Source organism: Diabrotica virgifera, chromosome 8, assembly GCF_917563875.1.
Source record: "Diabrotica virgifera virgifera chromosome 8, PGI_DIABVI_V3a".
NCBI classification, from domain to species: domain Eukaryota; kingdom Metazoa; phylum Arthropoda; class Insecta; order Coleoptera; family Chrysomelidae; genus Diabrotica; species Diabrotica virgifera.
This window is the reverse complement of record NC_065450.1, coordinates 60731701-60754611: the sequence shown is the minus strand read 5'-3', so window position 1 is coordinate 60754611 and position 22911 is coordinate 60731701. Positions and strand designations below refer to the sequence as shown.

The 22911-nt window shown below is 31.9% G+C and overlaps 1 protein-coding gene across 1 annotated transcript in view; it reads right to left on the bottom strand.

The window, feature by feature from the left end:
* Positions 1–22911, bottom strand: part of LOC126890499 (juvenile hormone esterase-like) — a 52417-nt gene that overhangs the window by 1480 nt on the left and 28026 nt on the right. The gene's annotated exons all lie outside the window — the stretch shown is intronic.

Here is a 22911-nt window from a genome sequence, read left to right as displayed (position 1 = left end):
GGTCAGATAATAGAACAAGTGGTGGAGTTTAAATATCTAGGCATCACACTATCTAGCTACGGAAAGCAGAAGTGGAAGATCAGGTGAATAAAGCAAACAGAGCCGCAGGTTTCCTAAATGAGACAATATGGAGAAATAAAAATATCAGAAAAGAAGTGAAAGGCAGAATCTACAAAACAGTCATCAGACAATTATTTAATAATGACATACGCGGCAGAAACAAGACCTAATACAGAAAGGACAAAAAGAATGCTAGAAATAGCAGAGATGAAAACACTTCGAAAAATCGATGGTAAGACTCTATGGGACAGAGCTAGAAGTACAGATATACGAGAGAGATGCAAGGTGGACAACATTAATAACTGGGTAAAAAACAGAAGAGTAGAATGGAACGACCTCATAAGCCGAATGACAACAAATAGAGTAGTAAGGACGGCGAGAGACGGTTCTCCAATAGGAAGACAATCAGTGAGAAGACCACGAAAACGATGGAATGATAACTTACTGGATTCACGTGGAAAAACAGACAGAGTCATGTCTACACAAGAAGAAAAAGAAGAGGAAGAACAAGAAGAAGAAGAAGAAGAAGAGGAAGAAGAGGAAGAAGAAGAAGAAGAAGAAGAAGAAGAAGACGACGAAGGAGGAGGAGAAGAAGTCAAAAATGACCCGATGATTAAAGAAAAATTCCTTATGACTACTGAACAATATGGGAAAGATCATACCTTTATATATACTGATGCCTCAAAAAACAAAGAAAGGGTAGGTTTTGGGATATGCATCCCGAGTATTGAATATAATTTCTCCTCAAGACTTCCTGGAGCTCTAAGCATAAGCAAGGCAGAGAGTATAGCAATACATCAAGCGGTGGAAGTCGCAACTACAAAACATCTAAAGAAAGCTATAATATTTTCTGATTCGCTCAATGCAATAACCAATATTAAAACATGTAACATATCTGCTTCAGCAGATATAAGGGCCGTAAAAACAAACAAACTTATATCTTCAGCCAATGAGAATGGCACCAAAATTCTCCTTTCCTGGATACCTGGACACTCTAATATATTTGGTAACACCCAGGCTGACATACTGGCAAAAATAGGAAGAGACCTGAATGTACCAATGGAAGTACAACTGGATTCCCAGGAGGCCCTATCAGTCATCAGAGGAAAAATTATAAAAGAGTACCAAGAAAAATGGAAATCTTTAGTCCAGAAGAAGACTTCGCAATACAAAACAATTCAAGACTTCTTTCCCACAAAACCTTGGTATTCAAATTTTCCATATAGAAATAGAAGACACACTACCACCATCATTAGAATGCGCACAGGCCATTGTTTAACAAAACAACATCTGTATAAAATGAATATAAAAGATAATCCTTTTTGTGAATGTGGTCGTCTCGAGGATCTAAACCACATCTTTTTTGAATGCCCGATTAATGTGATTCCTAATTTTGATATATACACAAAATTCATTTCCATGAACTTCAAAACACCGCTCTCTATATACAATATTCTAAGTTCCTTAACGGAAGAATCAGTCAATGTAATTATGCGTTTTCTTGCAATTAACCAAATAAGCTTATAAACTGCATTGCGTTTTCTAGCAATTAACAAAATAAGCTTACAAATTGCAAGGCTCAACTGTTTATATGTATTCGTGTTATATGTTGCTATTTGTCATTTAATTTATGTTTTAATTTTTAATCATACTTAACCTGACCCAATTAATCTCATTTAATTATAATCATCACACCTCATCAAAAGCTTCCTTACAAGAACATAGTCAGCGATTTTTGTATGGCTTAGAGCCAGACACGTCAAGGTCGCCTATAAATCGTGCTGGTAATCGCCTTGCAGCGAAACCAAAAACAAAAAGAAGAAGAAGAAGTCAAAAATGAAGCCATTAAATTACTACTATAAATAAGGTGCGTACAACCGCCAAATTGTTGTTGATATTGAGGTTACGTCATATTTCAGTCAACAAAAAAATGTACTTTGTATTGGTGATGGTTGTAGGCAACAGCCAGCTATGGATGGGAAGATATAAGGATGGATGTTTTTATGCTCTGTGAGATATATCAAATTCTGATTATTCTGTTTATTTGTGCAATAATTCTGTTTGTTATGTGATTATATTTTATGTTTGGGACTGTTCCTAATAATAAGCTTTTGAAATAAAAAAGTTTAGTTTTATGTGTGTTGCATACAGTGGCGTAACAAACTCCGTCGGGGCCCCCCGCAGAATTGGAAATGGGGCCCTCTTTAAAAAATTACTAAATGCAACATGTGTAACAAATGCCTGTATGTGTTACAGCCCATTAAGTCAACGTAAAATATGACAATAAGTAGAAGGGGTATGCCGGCACGACTATAGGTATAGGGAAATCAATGTGTTAGAGAGAGAAGTACCTTTCCAATGAGTAAGAGTGAGATAGATGCTGACGTCACAAGGAATCTTCCATAATGGAATCTACCATAGTTATTTTCCGCTAGATGGCGCCACCAATTCGCCATTTTTATTCCATTTCAGTATTTTTATTTAAATTCGCCATTTTTGATCCAATTTTCCTTGACATTACGTCAAAGAAATCTACCATAGTTTAGCTATTAGCCGCTAGATGACGCTATTTTTAAATTAAAATAGTAAATAAATTAAAAATAAAACAATTTTCCGTTCAGTGCTAGTCGCCACGCTCTTCTTCTTTTTGTCAACTGTCTATTCTTCTTCTTTTACATAATATGTTATTTAAGCCAGTCACGTGCAGAAATCTAAGCTCTACGTGTTGCATACTATATTTTATCTACGACCGATAATTTAGTATGTTTAAGCGATGGTGACATCTCGTTAGCATTGGTCTGATTGGAGATTGTCATACGTTAAAGGTGTGGGGAGTATCGAATAAGGAATCTTCCATAATGGAATCTACCATAGTTATTTTCCACTAGATGGCGCCACCAATCCGCCATTTTTATTCCATTTCAGTATTTTTCCATTTCAGTATTTTTATTTAAATTCGCCATTTTTGATCCAATTTTCCTTGACATTACGTCAAAGAAATCTAGCATAGTTTAGCTATTATCCGCTAGATGGCGCCACCACTTCGTTATTTTATTCCAATTCGCCATTTATATTCCATTTCAGTATTTTTATTTAAATTCGCCATTTTTGATCCAATTTTCCTTGACATTACGTCAAAGAAATCTACCATAGTTTAGCTATTAGCCGCTAGATGACGCTATTTTTAAATTAAAATAGTAAATAAATTAAAAACAATTTTCCGTTCTGTGCTAGTCGCCACGCTCTTCTTCTTTTTGTCAACTGTCTATTCTTCTTCTTTTACATAATATGTTATTTAAGCCAGTCACGTGCAGAAATCTAAGCTCTACGTGTTGCATACTATATTTTATCTACGACCGATAATTTAGTATGTTTAAGCGATGGTAACATCCCGTTAGCATTGATCTGATTGGAAATTGTGATACGTTAAAGGTATGGGGAGCATCGAATATGTTATTAAAACCATAAACTAATCATTATGAGCTGCATACTATACTTTATCTACGACCATAACATAATATGTTATTTAAACCCGTCACGTGCAGAAATCTAAGCTTTACGAGTTGCATACTATATTTTATATACGACCGCAACATATTCGGCATTTTTATTCCAATTCGCCATTTTTATTCAAATTCACCATTTTTAATCCAATTTGCCTTGACATTACATCGAAGAAATCTACCATAGTTCAGCTATTATCCGCTAGTTGGCGCGACCAAATCGTTATTTTTATTCCAATTCGCCATTTTTAGTCCATTTTTAATCAAATTCGACATTTTTTATCCAATTTGCCTTGACACAGATATTACGTCGAAGAAATCTACCATAATTCAGCTATTATCCGATAGTTGGCGCTATACATCTCGTTAGCATTGGTCTGATTAAATATTGTGGTACGTTAAAGGTGTGGGGAGTATCGAATATGTTATTTAATCCATAAACTAACCGTTACGATCTGCATACTATATTTTATGTACGACCATAACATAATATGTTATTTACACCAGTCACGTACAGAAATCTAAGCTTTACGAGTTGCATACTATATTTTATCTACGACCGTAACATATTGTAGCATGTTTAAGTGGTGGTAGCATTACAGTGACTAAACGGCTTAACGTAGAGAGGCATAGACGTAAGGAGAGACATGGACAATAAAGGTTGTAGGTATGCCTAAATGGCTTAACGTAGAGAGACATAGACAATAAAAGTTGTAGGTATGTAGTGTCCACCAGTATGGACGCACAAAAAAAATTCCGTAGATCTACTGACAAACTGGGCATTTCGCAACATCTGGCAACAGCGCCTCCCATAAGAGCCTGTGTATTAGAGTTAGATAGAAAATCAATTTTTCCCCAGATGCTGGGGAAATTTAAAAAAAAAATTAAGGTCCATTCTGCTCATTTTTGTCTCGTTTTGTGGTGGACGCCCGACTTTTACGTCACGATTGGACCAATAAAACAGAAGATATAACTAATGCCCTTTTGGCTGTATCCTGAAAATACGTAACTAATGCCCCTGATAACGTATAAGATATAATAGAAGCAGTATTTTGATATGTCCAATCCATCCCTCTCTGAGAGATATGCGAGGTATCATGTGATTTAACAAATTGAATAATAAAGAAAAAATAAACATAACATCATGCCATAAAGACATTAGATACAAATGATTTAACCACCAGACACAGAAAAATCAAATAGAGCAGAATGTTAAAAAGGAGTTCTGTATCTTCGGTCCTCTTGGTGCAATAGGGACATACGAATTCTCAAATGATACGATTTAACCAATAGAGTTCAGTGACAGAAAAATAAAATACATCATGTCAAAAGGGTCTTAGATACGTATTTTCCGTCCAATCGTAACTTACAGTACCTCAACCAATAAAATACAATGGCATAAAAATCAAATACATCAGCATGTCAAAAAGGCTTTAGTATTTTCTTTTCTACTGAGAAACATCCAAATCTTTCGTAAAATATTATACACGGGCGTTCTTTCTATATGTCCAAACTAGTAAACCTCTTATTTTTAACACGCAACTCTCAATATTTACATTATTTCTTCCTAGAAAATATCAGTGTATCAAAATGGAATACAAATATATGCAAACCACCAATTGCTAAATCTATCATTATATCGCTAATACCTAAAATACATATCAGATAAATTCTTTCGCTAAGTCCAAACCACCGATATTTCTCACATTATTTTCAAACCAGATTTAGAGTTCTAGTCAAGCATAAAAATCAAATACATCAGCATGTCAAAAGGGTTTTAGTATTTTCGTTTCTATTAAGAAACATCCAAACTTTTCGTATACTATCGTGTTGTATACTTTTGTACACTATTGGTTTTTATAATTTGTTTAAATTTTTTTAATAAATGTAGCAATAACTTCGAAATTATGGCATTTAGTTGTAGGGAAAATAACATGAAAAATAATCAGTATTTCTTTAGGACTTCAAAACTCAAATAACGACTTCTTGTCCTATTAGAAATACGGAATTGGATTTCCAGAAAAACGGAAAATCTGACAACAATGTAATTGTCACTATAATATAGACCGCCTCAGAAAATTAATACCCATCAAAATCTATAAAAATCTTGCAAGCCGTTTCCGAGATAATTGAGTGTTTCCATACATAAAACTCACTCTGTATGCAAACCAGATTTAGAGTTCTAGTCAGACATAAAAATCAAATACATCAGCATGTCAAAAGGGCTTTATTATTTTCGTTTTTACTGAGAAACATCCAAATCTTTCGTACTCTATTATACACAGGCGTTCTTTCATTATGTCCAAACTAGTAAACCTCTTATTTTTACCATGCAACTCTCAATATTTACATTATCTCTCCCTAGGTGCAAAATGTCAGTATATGAAGCATAAATATATGCAAGCCACTAATTGCTAAATCTATCATTATATCGATAATACCTACAATACATATCAGATAAATTCTTTCGCTAAGTCCAAACCACCGATATTTCTCATATTATTTTCAAACCAGATTTAGAGTTCTAATCAGTTGGAGAATACAAATTTTTGTTATAAAGTACGTTTTAAATGTGATCTCAAATAAAATCCCATGCATAAAACAAATTGAATTCATCGATATGAAAAAGAACTTCGACTTAGTGCAATATAAATGACAAAGACAAAAAATATATCTAAAAGGAAGATATCTAATAGAAATAGGTCGCAAATTTTCAAAGCAAAAGTCTTTTAGTATAATTAGAGTAATCCGATTGAGAAAATTACTTATTATGGGTATACACAAGTTAATAATAAGCAAAAAATCGAACTTCTATTGATCCAATCAAAAAAATCAAATACATTTGTACTATGAGAATGATCTCCGAAAGGGAAATCGATAGGTCAAAATAAACTAATTTTAAAGTAAAAATGTGGCTTATTCACAATAAAAATAATAAATAATAAATTTTCTTGCGCTCCTTATTGTTTTACGAAAGATACAAAAAAAAAACACGAAAAATACACGATACGTAGGTAGAAAATAATGTCATTATTAATTATGACTTAATCATTCTTTCGAATGTTTTTAGTACGCATGACTCTAAGAATTTACCCTGGTATGATTCTGGTTTCGAAGGATCTTTGGACGGTTTTAAAATAATTCGAACTAGGTTTCGAAGGATCTTTGGACGGTTTTAAAATAATTCGAACTAAATATATTCTTACCAACCATCTGGAAACTTAAGGTGTGTGTCGATATAATTCTTTATTTGCACTAACGCCATTACTACAATCGGAAATTTTCTTAATCATTCTATAAGTACAGTATTTTAATTGCATTTTAAACAGGTTTCTAATTCACTTATGGAAAAATTAGAATTAGAATCAGAATCAGATTAGAACTTTCATATTGTGATACATTTGTATATGGAAGAAAATAATACGGTATGTATAAGATACAAAATTCAAGCATTGGAAAAGCCATACAAGAGGCACACCAAATTCAAAAATCTTGACTATTTCGTCTAAACATGAATTAAAATTTCTAGTTCTATCTTCTAGCTTCTCATCCAGCTTGAAATAGGATATTAGTATTCATATTTATTATTTCAAAAAATTTTAAGATATCGTGTCTTTTGTTGTAGGTATACTGTCACATTTTCAATACATATTACCCAATTTTTACTTACCCATCATCGAGTTAATTTATAAATGCAATAAGTAACTCCTTAAGATATTATGCTTTCAAAAAACGCTACCAACCAATCTCCTTCATATTGGCTAGTTTCAAATGTATTTCTACAATTACACCATTATTTGCCGAAATATTTTAAAGCAGTGTTGACAACGTCTAAAAAACTGTACATAATTTGGTACATAAATATCAAAAATGATGACCAAAATTGCTTTTATTAGATGATTATTAGCTCTCTTTATCCAGCTTAACAAAATGAGAAAAGTGCTCTGCACAAGAGATCTAAGGTTAGAGCTAAGAATAAGGTTGGCTAGGTGCTACGTTTTCTCGACTCTGTTTTACGGAATGGAAGCTTGGACCTTGAATGCTGCATCAATGAAAAAACTGGAATCATTCGAGATGTGGGTATATAGAAGAATTCTAAAAATATCATGGACAGAACACGTCACAAACAAAGAGGTTCTGAGAAAGATGAACAAAGAAATGGAAGTCTTAAATACAATTAAAACCAGAAAATTGGAATATCTCGGACATATTACACGTGGAAAGAGATACAACTTGCTCCAACTCATTATGCAGGGAAAGATTCAAGGAAAAAGAAGCATAGGGAGACGCAGAATATCGTGGCTGCGCAACCTGAGAGAATGGTACGGATGTACATCAAACGAACTTTTCAGAGCAGCTGTCTCCAAGGTCCGAATAGCTATGATGATTGCCGACCTCCGTCGCGGAGATGGCACTTGAAGAAGAAGATCCAGCTAAAATAAAATAAATAAAGACGCCGTCACTTGTCCAAGGTAAACTTTCCGTTTTCCATGCTTTTTATATGGGTACCCTATGCCAAAACTCACAGCTAATATTGGGAAATCGGGAAAGTTCGGGCATACTCGAACTACGCTCTAAGAACAAACGCTGAAACTTTTCGTTTTCCATGCTTTTTATATGGGTATCCTAAGCCAAAACTCACAGCTAATATTGGGAAATCGGGAAAGTTCGGGCATACTCGAACTACGCTCTAAGAACAAACGCTGAAAATTTTTTTTTAGTTGATATTTATTTTTATTTCCACACTAATTTTTGGTATTAACTACACAATCTACAAAAATTAAAATTTTTCAAATACTTTTAATATTTAAAGGTACCGTAATTTTTTGGTAATTATTAATGTTTCACATGCTCTAAGAACAAACGTCAAAGATTTTTTTATTTATAATCATAAAGCTCACACTCTAAATAACAGTATTTTGAATAAAATATTATTTGAAAAACATTTTATTTCTTTTTATTGTCAATAGGAATGTCATAACATGTGAATATCATCGTTGTTTTTTAGAGCAAAGTTCCAAAGCCACGTTGGTCGAGCGATTTAAGACTTTGTTACATTGCATTGAAAATAAGTAAGTGTTGGATCATAGGTTCAAATCCCCTGCACTGCAATACTTTAAACCAGTCAACCAACTTGGCTTTTTTATTTTATTCCAAAGAAATAAAACATTTTTTTCTTATTTTTGTATATATCTTACTCAGATCACATAACTAATTAGATTATTTTATTAAGAATTAAAAAAGAAAACGAGCTGGTACCCACAATAAAACAGTTAAAATCGAATACATCCGACACATTGTAAGAAAGAGCGAAGATATGAACTGCTGCAACTAATTTTACAGAGAAAAGTAGAAGAAAACCAGGAAGGTGAAGGATTTTCTGGCTAAAAAATCTATATATGTGGTGCAGCACAACAACTACAAATCTTTTCAGTACATTAGTATGCAAAGTATATATTTCTAGGATAATCGTCAACATCCAAAATGGATGAGCACTACAAGAAGAAGTAGATATATTGGGGATCGGGAAAGTTCGGGCATACTCGAACTACGCTCTAAGAACAAACGCTGAAGATTTTTTTTAATTGATATGTATTTTTATTTCCATACTAATTTTTTAGTATTAACTACACAATCTACAAAAATTAAAATTTTTCAAATACTTTTAATATTTAAAGGTACCTACTGAAATTTTTTGGTAATTATTAATGTTTCACATGCTCTAAGAACAAACGTCGAAGATTTTTTTAATTTATAATCATTTTTATTTCCTTACTAATTTTTAGTATTAACTACACAATCTACAAAAAAAAAATTAAAATTTTTCAAATATTTTTTAATATTCAAAGGTATGTACCATCTTCTTTTTTGTAGTAACTCCATTTTTAAATTCACACTCGAGACATTTTCTTTTTTGTACCATGAGATTTTAACACTTTTTTAAGTCTCCTGTATTACTTTAATCTATTATGTTTTATAATGTTTTAGTATTAGAAGACCAATTTACACTAAGCTACAACGAATGTCTCTTTGGAATTATTGTGTTTTCAGATACACATACCTATCATAATCCTATAAAACCAATCCAAATTCTACAAAAAAATCGTAATTACACGAGGTTAGACAACTTCATAAAAATCAAAATAAATTAAAGATGTTACTCAACAGATTAAAAAGACAGTGAATAAAATGGTGAAATAGTAAATTTTTCCAATAAAACTGTGTGAATTAGATTTTTTTTTTCGGTAAATAGAAAAATTCGTTGAAGTTTTTCAGAAATATTGTAAAATAGGCTAAATATACTCAGTTTTTTGGGCATTCAGCCAACATTGCTTTAAACTTTTTAAGTAAATAATGTTGTAATTGTATAAATACATCGTCAGAATGAAAGAGATTGGTTGGTATAGTTTTTGAAAACATAGTTATTGCTGCATAATATATCATAGTGATACCTATTTCATAATTTATAAATTAACTGGATGATGGATAATTAGAAACGATCTTAAAATTCTTGAAATAATAAGTATGAACAATATAAATTTTAATTCATGTTTAGACTAAATAAACAAGATTTCATGAGATTTTAAACCTTTTTTAAGTCTCCTGTATTGCTTTACTCTATTATTTTTTTATAATATTTTAGTATTAGAAGACCAATTTATACTAAGCTACAAAGAATGTCTCTTTGAAATTATTGCGTAATCAGATACACATACCTATCATAATTCAATACAACCAGTCCAAATTCTACAAAAAATCGTAATTAGAGGAGGTTAGAAAACTTCTTAAAAATCAAAATAAATTAAAGATGTTACTCAACAGATTAAAAAGACAGTGAATAAAAATGGTAAATAGCAAAGTTTTCCGATAAAACTGCGTGAATTAGATTTTTTTTTCGCTAAATAGACAAATTCGTTGAAGTTTTTCAGAAATATTGTAAAAGAGGCTAAATATACTCAGTTTCTTGGACATTCAGCCAACATTACTTTAAAATTTTCAAGTGAATAATGTATATAATATGTATTTGTTGTATCGATAGTTTTGCTTGTAAGATGTTTATTTCGTATCTCATGCACTCTGATATTCGTAATTTACTTCTTAGTTCTATTATGTATTGTTTATTTAATTCGATATTTCTTTTTTTGTAAGATTTTAATGATACGGTGAAACAGTAAATTTTTCCAATAAATCTGGGTGAATTAGTTTTCTTTTTTGGTTATATAGTGTAACAACCTAGACACCTTTTTTTTCCAGAAGTAATGATATTTTATTTCAATATTTCCATCGTCACTACGATGAGAGTCGTAGGTAATCATTTAATTTTAGAAAATATTTATCCTGAATAAGATTCAAATTTACATGTCTATCAAGTTTGTTTTGTTTAGGCAAGCAGGCACTAATTCGTAAAATTATTTTTCCTTAACTTGATTTAATTCCAAAGCATAAACATTCACTGATATACTATTTACTATTTCAAACTTCGAGTTATGACTTATTGGAGCTTCCAAGTCCTCGGTTTTCAAAACAGTATATGGATATGACGATGTAAGTTCTTTATTTATTTTATTTTAGCTGGATCTTCTTCTTCAAGTGCCATCTCCGCGACGGAGGTCGGCAATCATCATAGCTATTCGGACCTTGGAGACAGCTGCTCTGAAAAGTTCGTTTGATGTACATCCGTACCATTCTCTCAGGTTGCGCAGCCACGATATTCTGCGTCTCCCTATGCTTCTTTTTCCTTGAATCTTTCCCTGCATAATGAGTTGGAGCAAGTTGTATCTCTTTCCACGTGTAATATGTCCGAGATATTCCAATTTTCTGGTTTTAATTGTATTTAAGACTTCCATTTCTTTGTTCATCTTTCTCAGAACCTCTTTGTTTGTGACGTGTTCTGTCCATGATATTTTTAGAATTCTTCTATATACCCACATCTCGAATGATTCCAGTTTTTTCATTGATGCAGCATTCAAGGTCCAAGCTTCCATTCCGTAAAACAGAGTCGAGAAAACGTAGCACCTAGCCAACCTTATTCTTAGCTCTAACCTTAGATCTCTTGTGCAGAGCACTTTTCTCATTTTGTTAAGCTGGATAAAGAGAGCTAATAATCATCTAATAAAAGCAATTTTGGTCATCATTTTTGATATTTATGTACCAAATTATGTACAGTTTTTTAGACGTTGTCAACACTGCTTTAAAATATTTCGGCAAATAATGGTGTAATTGTAGAAATACATTTGAAACTAGCCAATATGAAGGAGATTGGTTGGTAGCGTTTTTTGAAAGCATAATATCTTAAGGAGTTACTTATTGCATTTATAAATTAACTCGATGATGGGTAAGTAAAAATTGGGTAATATGTATTGAAAATGTGACAGTATACCTACAACAAAAGACACGATATCTTAAAATTTTTTGAAATAATAAATATGAATACTAATATCCTATTTCAAGCTGGATGAGAAGCTAGAAGATAGAACTAGAAATTTTAATTCATGTTTAGACGAAATAGTCAAGATTTTTGAATTTGGTGTGCCTCTTGTATGGCTTTTCCAATGCTTGAATTTTGTATCTTATACATACCGTATTATTTTCTTCCATATACAAATGTATCACAATATGAAAGTTCTAATCTGATTCTGATTCTAATTCTAATTTTTCCATAAGTGAATTAGAAACCTGTTTAAAATGCAATTAAAATACTGTACTTATAGAATGATTAAGAAAATTTCCGATTGTAGTAATGGCGTTAGTGCAAATAAAGAATTATATCGACACACACCTTAAGTTTCCAGATGGTTGGTAAGAATATATTTAGTTCGAATTATTTTAAAACCGTCCAAAGATCCTTCGAAACCTAGTTCGAATTATTTTAAAACCGTCCAAAGATCCTTCGAAACCAGAATCATACCAGGGTAAATTCTTAGAGTCATGCGTACTAAAAACATTCGAAAGAATGATTAAGTCATAATTAATAATGACATTATTTTCTACCTACGTATCGTGTATTTTTCGTGTTTTTTTTTTGTATCTTTCGTAAAACAATAAGGAGCGCAAGAAAATTTATTATTTATTATTTTTATTGTGAATAAGCCACATTTTTACTTTAAAATTAGTTTATTTTGACCTATCGATTTCCCTTTCGGAGATCATTCTCATAGTACAAATGTATTTGATTTTTTTGATTGGATCAATAGAAGTTCGATTTTTTGCTTATTATTAACTTGTGTATACCCATAATAAGTAATTTTCTCAATCGGATTACTCTAATTATACTAAAAGACTTTTGCTTTGAAAATTTGCGACCTATTTCTATTAGATATCTTCCTTTTAGATATATTTTTTGTCTTTGTCATTTATATTGCACTAAGTCGAAGTTCTTTTTCATATCGATGAATTCAATTTGTTTTATGCATGGGATTTTATTTGAGATCACATTTAAAACGTACTTTATAACAAAAATTTGTATTCTCCAACTGATTAGAACTCTAAATCTGGTTTGAAAATAATATGAGAAATATCGGTGGTTTGGACTTAGCGAAAGAATTTATCTGATATGTATTGTAGGTATTATCGATATAATGATAGATTTAGCAATTAGTGGCTTGCATATATTTATGCTTCATATACTGACATTTTGCACCTAGGGAGAGATAATGTAAATATTGAGAGTTGCATGGTAAAAATAAGAGGTTTACTAGTTTGGACATAATGAAAGAACGCCTGTGTATAATAGAGTACGAAAGATTTGGATGTTTCTCAGTAAAAACGAAAATAATAAAGCCCTTTTGACATGCTGATGTATTTGATTTTTATGTCTGACTAGAACTCTAAATCTGGTTTGCATACAGAGTGAGTTTTATGTATGGAAACACTCAATTATCTCGGAAACGGCTTGCAAGATTTTTATAGATTTTGATGGGTATTAATTTTCTGAGGCGGTCTATATTATAGTGACAATTACATTGTTGTCAGATTTTCCGTTTTTCTGGAAATCCAATTCCGTATTTCTAATAGGACAAGAAGTCGTTATTTGAGTTTTGAAGTCCTAAAGAAATACTGATTATTTTTCATGTTATTTTCCCTACAACTAAATGCCATAATTTCGAAGTTATTGCTACATTTATTAAAAAAATTTAAACAAATTATAAAAACCAATAGTGTACAAAAGTATACAACACGATAGTATACGAAAAGTTTGGATGTTTCTTAATAGAAACGAAAATACTAAAACCCTTTTGACATGCTGATGTATTTGATTTTTATGCTTGACTAGAACTCTAAATCTGGTTTGAAAATAATGTGAGAAATATCGGTGGTTTGGACTTAGCGAAAGAATTTATCTGATATGTATTTTAGGTATTAGCGATATAATGATAGATTTAGCAATTGGTGGTTTGCATATATTTGTATTCCATTTTGATACACTGATATTTTCTAGGAAGAAATAATGTAAATATTGAGAGTTGCGTGTTAAAAATAAGAGGTTTACTAGTTTGGACATATAGAAAGAACGCCCGTGTATAATATTTTACGAAAGATTTGGATGTTTCTCAGTAGAAAAGAAAATACTAAAGCCTTTTTGACATGCTGATGTATTTGATTTTTATGCCATTGTATTTTATTGGTTGAGGTACTGTAAGTTACGATTGGACGGAAAATACGTATCTAAGACCCTTTTGACATGATGTATTTTATTTTTCTGTCACTGAACTCTATTGGTTAAATCGTATCATTTGAGAATTCGTATGTCCCTATTGCACCAAGAGGACCGAAGATACAGAACTCCTTTTTAACATTCTGCTCTATTTGATTTTTCTGTGTCTGGTGGTTAAATCATTTGTATCTAATGTCTTTATGGCATGATGTTATGTTTATTTTTTCTTTATTATTCAATTTGTTAAATCACATGATACCTCGCATATCTCTCAGAGAGGGATGGATTGGACATATCAAAATACTGCTTCTATTATATCTTATACGTTATCAGGGGCATTAGTTACGTATTTTCAGGATACAGCCAAAAGGGCATTAGTTATATCTTCTGTTTTATTGGTCCAATCGTGACGTAAAAGTCGGGCGTCCACCACAAAACGAGACAAAAATGAGCAGAATGGACCTTAATTTTTTTTTTAAATTTCCCCAGCATCTGGGGAAAAATTGATTTTCTATCTAACTCTAATACACAGGCTCTTATGGGAGGCGCTGTTGCCAGATGTTGCGAAATGCCCAGTTTGTCAGTAGATCTACGGAATTTTTTTTGTGCGTCCATACTGGTGGACACTACATACCTACAACTTTTATTGTCTATGTCTCTCTACGTTAAGCCATTTAGGCATACCTACAACCTTTATTGTCCATGTCTCTCCTTACGTCTATGCCTCTCTACGTTAAGCCGTTTAGTCACTGTAATGCTACCACCACTTAAACATGCTACAATATGTTACGGTCGTAGATAAAATATAGTATGCAACTCGTAAAGCTTAGATTTCTGTACGTGACTGGTGTAAATAACATATTATGTTATGGTCGTACATAAAATATAGTATGCAGATCGTAACGGTTAGTTTATGGATTAAATAACATATTCGATACTCCCCACACCTTTAACGTACCACAATATTTAATCAGACCAATGCTAACGAGATGTATAGCGCCAACTATCGGATAATAGCTGAATTATGGTAGATTTCTTCGACGTAATATCTGTGTCAAGGCAAATTGGATAAAAAATGTCGAATTTGATTAAAAATGGACTAAAAATGGCGAATTGGAATAAAAATAACGATTTGGTCGCGCCAACTAGCGGATAATAGCTGAACTATGGTAGATTTCTTCGATGTAATGTCAAGGCAAATTGGATTAAAAATGGTGAATTTGAATAAAAATGGCGAATTGGAATAAAAATGCCGAATATATTGCGGTCGTATATAAAATATAGTATGCAACTCGTAAAGCTTAGATTTCTGCACGTGACGGGTTTAAATAACATATTATGTTATGGTCGTAGATAAAGTATAGTATGCAGCTCATAATGATTAGTTTATGGTTTTAATAACATATTCGATGCTCCCCATACCTTTAACGTATCACAATTTCCAATCAGATCAATGCTAACGGGATGTTACCATCGCTTAAACATACTAAATTATCGGTCGTAGATAAAATATAGTATGCAACACGTAGAGCTTAGATTTCTGCACGTGACTGGCTTAAATAACATATTATGTAAAAGAAGAAGAATAGACAGTTGACAAAAAGAAGAAGAGCGTGGCGACTAGCACAGAACGGAAAATTGTTTTTAATTTATTTACTATTTTAATTTAAAAATAGCGTCATCTAGCGGCTAATAGCTAAACTATGGTAGATTTCTTTGACGTAATGTCAAGGAAAATTGGATCAAAAATGGCGAATTTAAATAAAAATACTGAAATGGAATATAAATGGCGAATTGGAATAAAATAACGAAGTGGTGGCGCCATCTAGCGGATAATAGCTAAACTATGCTAGATTTCTTTGACGTAATGTCAAGGAAAATTGGATCAAAAATGGCGAATTTAAATAAAAATACTGAAATGGAAAAATACTGAAATGGAATAAAAATGGCGGATTGGTGGCGCCATCTAGTGGAAAATAACTATGGTAGATTCCATTATGGAAGATTCCTTATTCGATACTCCCCACACCTTTAACGTATGACAATCTCCAATCAGACCAATGCTAACGAGATGTCACCATCGCTTAAACATACTAAATTATCGGTCGTAGATAAAATATAGTATGCAACACGTAGAGCTTAGATTTCTGCACGTGACTGGCTTAAATAACATATTATGTAAAAGAAGAAGAATAGACAGTTGACAAAAAGAAGAAGAGCGTGGCGACTAGCACTGAACGGAAAATTGTTTTATTTTTAATTTATTTACTATTTTAATTTAAAAATAGCGTCATCTAGCGGCTAATAGCTAAACTATGGTAGATTTCTTTGACGTAATGTCAAGGAAAATTGGATCAAAAATGGCGAATTTAAATAAAAATACTGAAATGGAATAAAAATGGCGAATTGGTGGCGCCATCTAGCGGAAAATAACTATGGTAGATTCCATTATGGAAGATTCCTTGTGACGTCAGCATCTATCTCACTCTTACTCATTGGAAAGGTACTTCTCTCTCTAACACATTGATTTCCCTATACCTATAGTCGTGCCGGCATACCCCTTCTACTACAATACCGTGTAATTTTCAATGTCACCACCGAATTGGTCAACTCAAGACCTTTCGAGCTATTTATAAGTATAAATGTTTATTGTTCAACAAAATACCCACGTTTTTAGGCGATTTTTCGCAATTAGTTCAAAGAGTAAGAGTAAGTATTCGATCGAAAAGAATACTGTTAGCAAAAATGTATCAAGCTTATAAAAAAATGAAACAAAAATGAAGTCTATCGACCCAGTAAAAGAAAAGTTGTAGCTCATGAAAAATTTGTCTTATTCGTCAAATTCCAAATCAAATATTTCAACGTGAAATAACCAAAAAATTAAATCTCACAATAAAACACTGAAAAACGTTTGTTTTTCTATACTTCCACAAAATTTATTACAACTATGTTATTACTACAGCTGTTTCGGCAAAGTGCCTTTCTCAAGTGATATATTTTACAATGTGTTTGCCTTTTTAAGTCTTTAACTGAAGAGGTTGAAGAGTGGGAACTTCTTCAGTTAAAGACTTAAAAAGGCAAACACATTGTAAAATATATCACTTGAGAAAGGCACTTTGCCGAAACAGCTGTAGTAATAACATAGTTGTAATAAATTTTGTGGAAGTATAGAAAAACAAACGTTTTTCAGTGTTTTATTGTGAGATAAAATGAACTTCCATCAAGTAACGGTCGAATCCATCAATTAAAAAATTAAATATTTTCGGGGAAACTCATTAGAACTTTTTTTAAAGTGTTTAAAAGAAGCTTTATTTTTTTCAAAAGTTTGTAGCATCAAAACTAATCCAGTTAAGCTCAAAATACAGTTAATTCCATTTTTTGGTAAAAAAATTGTGAAAATCTCCCCCTATTTAGCACCCCAACCGAAACTACTCATTATCGCCTTACAAATTACTTAACTTTTTTATATGACCTGTAAGTTTCACCGGTTCAAAGTGCTTATTTTTAAAAGGGTTTTAGTTGAAAGGGCTTGAACGAGTCACTAATCACGAGTAGATATAAATTTTAAACAGCCATATCTTAACCAATTTTTGTCTTACAGAAAAACAAACTAAAGCCAAAATATTTATAAAAGCAAGACCTACATTTCTTTACTCTTTGAGATTTTTCATATCACTAATACTTTTCAAGTTATTCTGAAAAAAGACATTTTTCCAAAATAAAAAAACTTTTTTTACTATAAAACCAATTTTTTTCAAAAATAAGAACTTCCAACCGGTCAAACTTACAGATCATCTCAACAATAAATATTTAAAGTAAACAAGATAAATTTTATTGGGGGTGCGAAATAGGGGCAGATTTTCACGATTTTTTATTAACCAAAAAAGGGGCCAACTTTATTTTGAGCGTAGCTGTATAGTTTTGGTACTAGAAACTGTTATAAAAAAAATAAAAATAAAGCTTTTCTTTGAAACATTTAAAAAAAGTTTTAATGAGTTTTTCCCGAAAATTGCTTCATTTTTCGGTTATTTCAGGTTGAAATATTCGATTTGGAATTGGACGAATAAGAATAATTTTTCATGAGCCTTAACTGTGCTTTTACTGTGTCGATAGACTTCATAAATAAGTACACCATTTTTTTTGTATCTTATAAGCTACATTTTATATCTTTTCGATATCTAATATTTAATTCGATAAATACTTATTTTTGAGTTATTTGCGAAAAACCCGTTTGAAAACGTTGTTTTTTTTGTTGAAAAATAAACATTTTTACTCGTCAATGACTTGAAAACTAGATAAAGAAACTCTATAGAACAAAAGTTGCTTATAATTAGTCAATTTATACATTTCCGGACTTATTTTAAACGTATGTGTTTCACCCCACAGAGGGGTGTAACCCCCTCCAACTTTGCATAAATCCAACTTTTAAGTGGAGTGTAACTAGAACCTAAATCCAAATTGTCAAGCAATTACATTGGTCGTGACGCTGATAATTTCACTCCAAAACTGTCATTTAATTGAGCTATTGGTGTATTCATGCATTGTTAATGACGACTTACATTTTTCATCTTTATTGGTATAGAATAAAATAGAACAAAAATTACTAAATGATTACATTAGTATTATTCTATGAGATGAACCACTTTCTTCGTGCACACAACTTCATTTTCAATACTGCACTTCTTACAAACCGTATGTATGCAAATAATATAACAACACATTTTTACATATATTAGACAACAAGATGAGGCGCTTGACATATTGGGGCCCCGTAAGCTTCATGCTGAGGGGGCATCTGTTACGCCTCTGGATAATTGTATCAAAATACTAAACGTCGGTAAAGATTAAAGAGAAAACCCATTTCTAGATTTAGAAATATTGTTCTAAAATCCGGCAAATTGCAATTCTCAAATCTTTCAATAGTCACGTACAAAGCATTATAGTTTATTGTCGTCACCCATAAAAGTTCGTGAGACCGGAAAGGATTAAGTTTCTAGATATGAGATGATTCACTTGGCAAATACGCCTATTTAGGAATTTACGTTTTTAAAGTTAAACACACAAAGTATACCTATAACAGATTTTTACATAATATCAGACGACAAGATGGGGCCCTTGCTCGACTGGGGCCCACCCGCAAGCTTCACGCTGCGGGGGCCTCTGTTACGCCCTTGGTTGCATAGGTGTAGTGTATGATAGAGATATGTGCTTCACGTTTACCTGTCTCCTGTTATTGGTATGTTTTTGTTGTTCACTTCATCTTTATGTATTGGCAACCAAAGTATGATGCATTCTCTTGATTGATTCGCTACACCATTTTCTTGATTTAGTAGGATAAGGGCTGCTTCTTTGATTTTTCTCTTTTTCATGTCTGTTTCCTTCATGATTATTGATGCATCTTTCTACTGTGGTCTGTTTTCATTGTCCCAGGCATGTTTGCATATCTGTGATTTGTCGAATCCATAGGCGTAACCAGGGGGTGGTTTTGGGGGTTATAACCCTTTCCTTTTGGATGTACTTTGAGCTATATACGCTTAACACCATTATTATTCCATACCCCCCAGAGACCTTCAAGTAGATGTAACCCCCCTCCCCCAGGGTCATCCTGGTTACACCTCTGGTCGAAACCCTGTTTTTGATATATCGCTCACTGAGTTCTATAGTGACACAACCGCAAAAATGAAGCTCTGAGATAATTGACCATGAAGTTTCATGACATCATAAAATAACATTCAAAATTACAATTTATGGATAAGAGGTCGACAGAAGAAACCAAGTACTTGTCATTGAATGATTAGATATTACATTTTTTTACATTGTATGAATTTCGAGGACTTTGATATAAATATGCCAGTATTGAATTCAAGTTTTATAGTGTTTTGGCAAAGATGGTCGGTCATAAGTAGTGGCATAAAGAGTTCATAAAATAAACGTGTTTATTTTTTAATTTTTTAACCATGTTTTTATTCGCACTAAAGATATAGTATATATACGGGGTGAGGCAGATAAAAGTCCTCTTAGAAATATCTCGAGAACTAAAGGAAACAGAATAATGAAAATTGGAGTGCAGGGGTTTTGAAGAGTGATCTCTTTAATGAAAATATTTTCATCGATTTACTACTTCCGGTTATACCGGAAGTGGCTTATAACTTCGTTTTTTTTTAAATGGGACACCCTGTATATTTTTACATTTTTATATTCTACTCGATGTCTTCTTTCTTAAAATATGAGGTTTTGTAATGTTATACAGGGTAGTTTAAAAGATAATTACGTTTTTTTCTTAATTTCCTAGCAATATTCACACCCTGTAGAATTGTAGTAGTTTGACATCAAAAACTCTATTTATGTTCAAATGATTTTTAATACAGTCGAACCCGCTTATTGGAATACCTGTTAAAGGAATATCCCGCTTTAAGGAATAGATATTTGGGGTCCCGAAACGTTTCTACCAGGCACCAATGACCGGTTATTAGAATACCACCATTATAGGAATACTTTTGCTTGGCACGAAGGCTATTCCAATAAACGGGTTCGACTGTATAGTCTACTATTGTTAAAAATTGTTAGTATAGCTAAATGTTGAATTGTACTATACAGGGTTGGTCGAAACTCGGAAAGAGTATTTTCTGAGTTTTCTCAAATGGAACACCCTATATATTATTATTGTAGTGGAATTATATTTTAAGCTACTTTTTTATTTCTTAAGCATTCCCTATACCTAACTGCTTTAATTTGTGAGTTATTGGTCATTCAAGCCAAACATTAATTTCAACAAAGAATACGTGAAATATTATTAGGTTGGCCGTGAAAATATTCAATCACAAATAATTTTTCGGAAAAAATACATATTAATCTAGACTGATCTTTAAAATTGCCAATAATGGTTGAGCTATCAAAATACCTACGTAGTTAACATTCTTGGCGCGATTAACAATTAAGCACAAATTAAAGCATTTAGGTATAGGGAATGCTTAAGAAATAAAAAAGAACCATAAAATGTCTTTTCATTGCAATACTAAAATATAGGGTGTTCTATTTAAGAAAATTCATAAAATCCTCATTCTGAGTTTCGACCAACCCTGTATACTAAAATTTAACATTTAGCTATACTAATAATTTTTGATAATAGTAGACTATATTAAAAATCATTTTAATATAAATAGAGTTTTTTATATCGAACTATTACAATTCTACAGGGTGTGAAAATTGCTACGAAATTAATAAAAAAACGTAATTTGCTGTTAAACTACCCTGTATAAGATTACAAAACCGCACATTTTAAGAAAGAAGACATCGAGTAGAATCTAAAAATGTAAAAATATACAGGGTGTCCCATTTAAAAAAAACGAAGTTTTAAGCAACTTCCGGTATAACCGGAAGTGGCAAATTATTGAAAATATTTTCATTAAATAGATCACCCTTCAAAACCCCTTCATTCCAATTTTCATGATTCTGTTGCCTTTAGTTCTCTAAATATTTCTAATGGGCCAGTTATCTGCCTCACCCATACATAACAATATTTTTCTTACTAATATCTAAAAAAGAATTTTAAAATGATTAGAAAAACCTTGTTTATAGAAATAAGAATAAAAACGTGGAATGTAAGTTGATGTAAAATTCACTGTGACTTTTATTAATTGCATTGGATCGAATAAGATACTTAAGATCTTCATACTTTTTTCTGGAAATTGGAATTTTATTTTGATAGACCCTTTTAATTTCAATGTCTTTAAAATAGAATACTTTGTTAGGATTTATGGTTCGTATTTTTTTGAATAAGTTGAACATTTCAAAGTAAAATTCGTCAAAGGAAGTTTTATACAGGAAAATGCTATGATTATCCTTTTCGACTTTCAGTATTGAAACATCACTTAATAAAGACTTCTCCCTAAAGACCTAAAGTAATAGATACATAAAGTCGAAGTGAAAAATACTTTGCACACCCTTACTTTTGTACATTGTTTAACAAAATAAAAAGCATTGTTATTGGTTCTTCCACCACTCTTTGCTACATTAACCTGTTCCATCAATGCCATTATAATGTAGTTTAGCTGCTTGGAAATGTCTCCCAAATCCCAGTATAACTTAAAAACTCTCGTCTTTCTTCTTCTGTGCATTTCCGGTACATGTTTGCCTGCATTTTGTGATGTCACACGGATCTTTAACTGATCTGGCTGGAACGTCTATCTTCCTGTTGTACATTTGATAAAATTCTCCAGAGTTTCGGAGGCATTTAATTCAGTTTTGTATCCACTTCTTACATTCTTCTTCTTACATTCTAAGTGAAATATAAGAAAAAGTAAACCTATACTGACACAAATTTGTTCTTTCATGGCATAAAGTGAAGTATTTGAATTAAAGTAAATTCTATACCGACACAACCTTATATTTTGGTGACACGAATAGCATGGTTTTGCCAAAAAATTCATTCCATACTAGCACAACTTTTAATGTGCCGATATATACTAAAAAATAAGATATTTTTATTGAAGGTTATAAAAATTATAAAGTGGCATACCATTACTTTTATTAAAATGTGCCGGTATTCTACGTAGAAGCAACACAAACACAACTAATGTCAAAGGCATATTAAAAATATGTGACGGTATAGTGCTGTAGCTCTAAAATGGAGGAAAATATGCACGTGGTACAAGTCTATGTAGGGGATTCTATGCAAGCTACCTTTATGCCGGT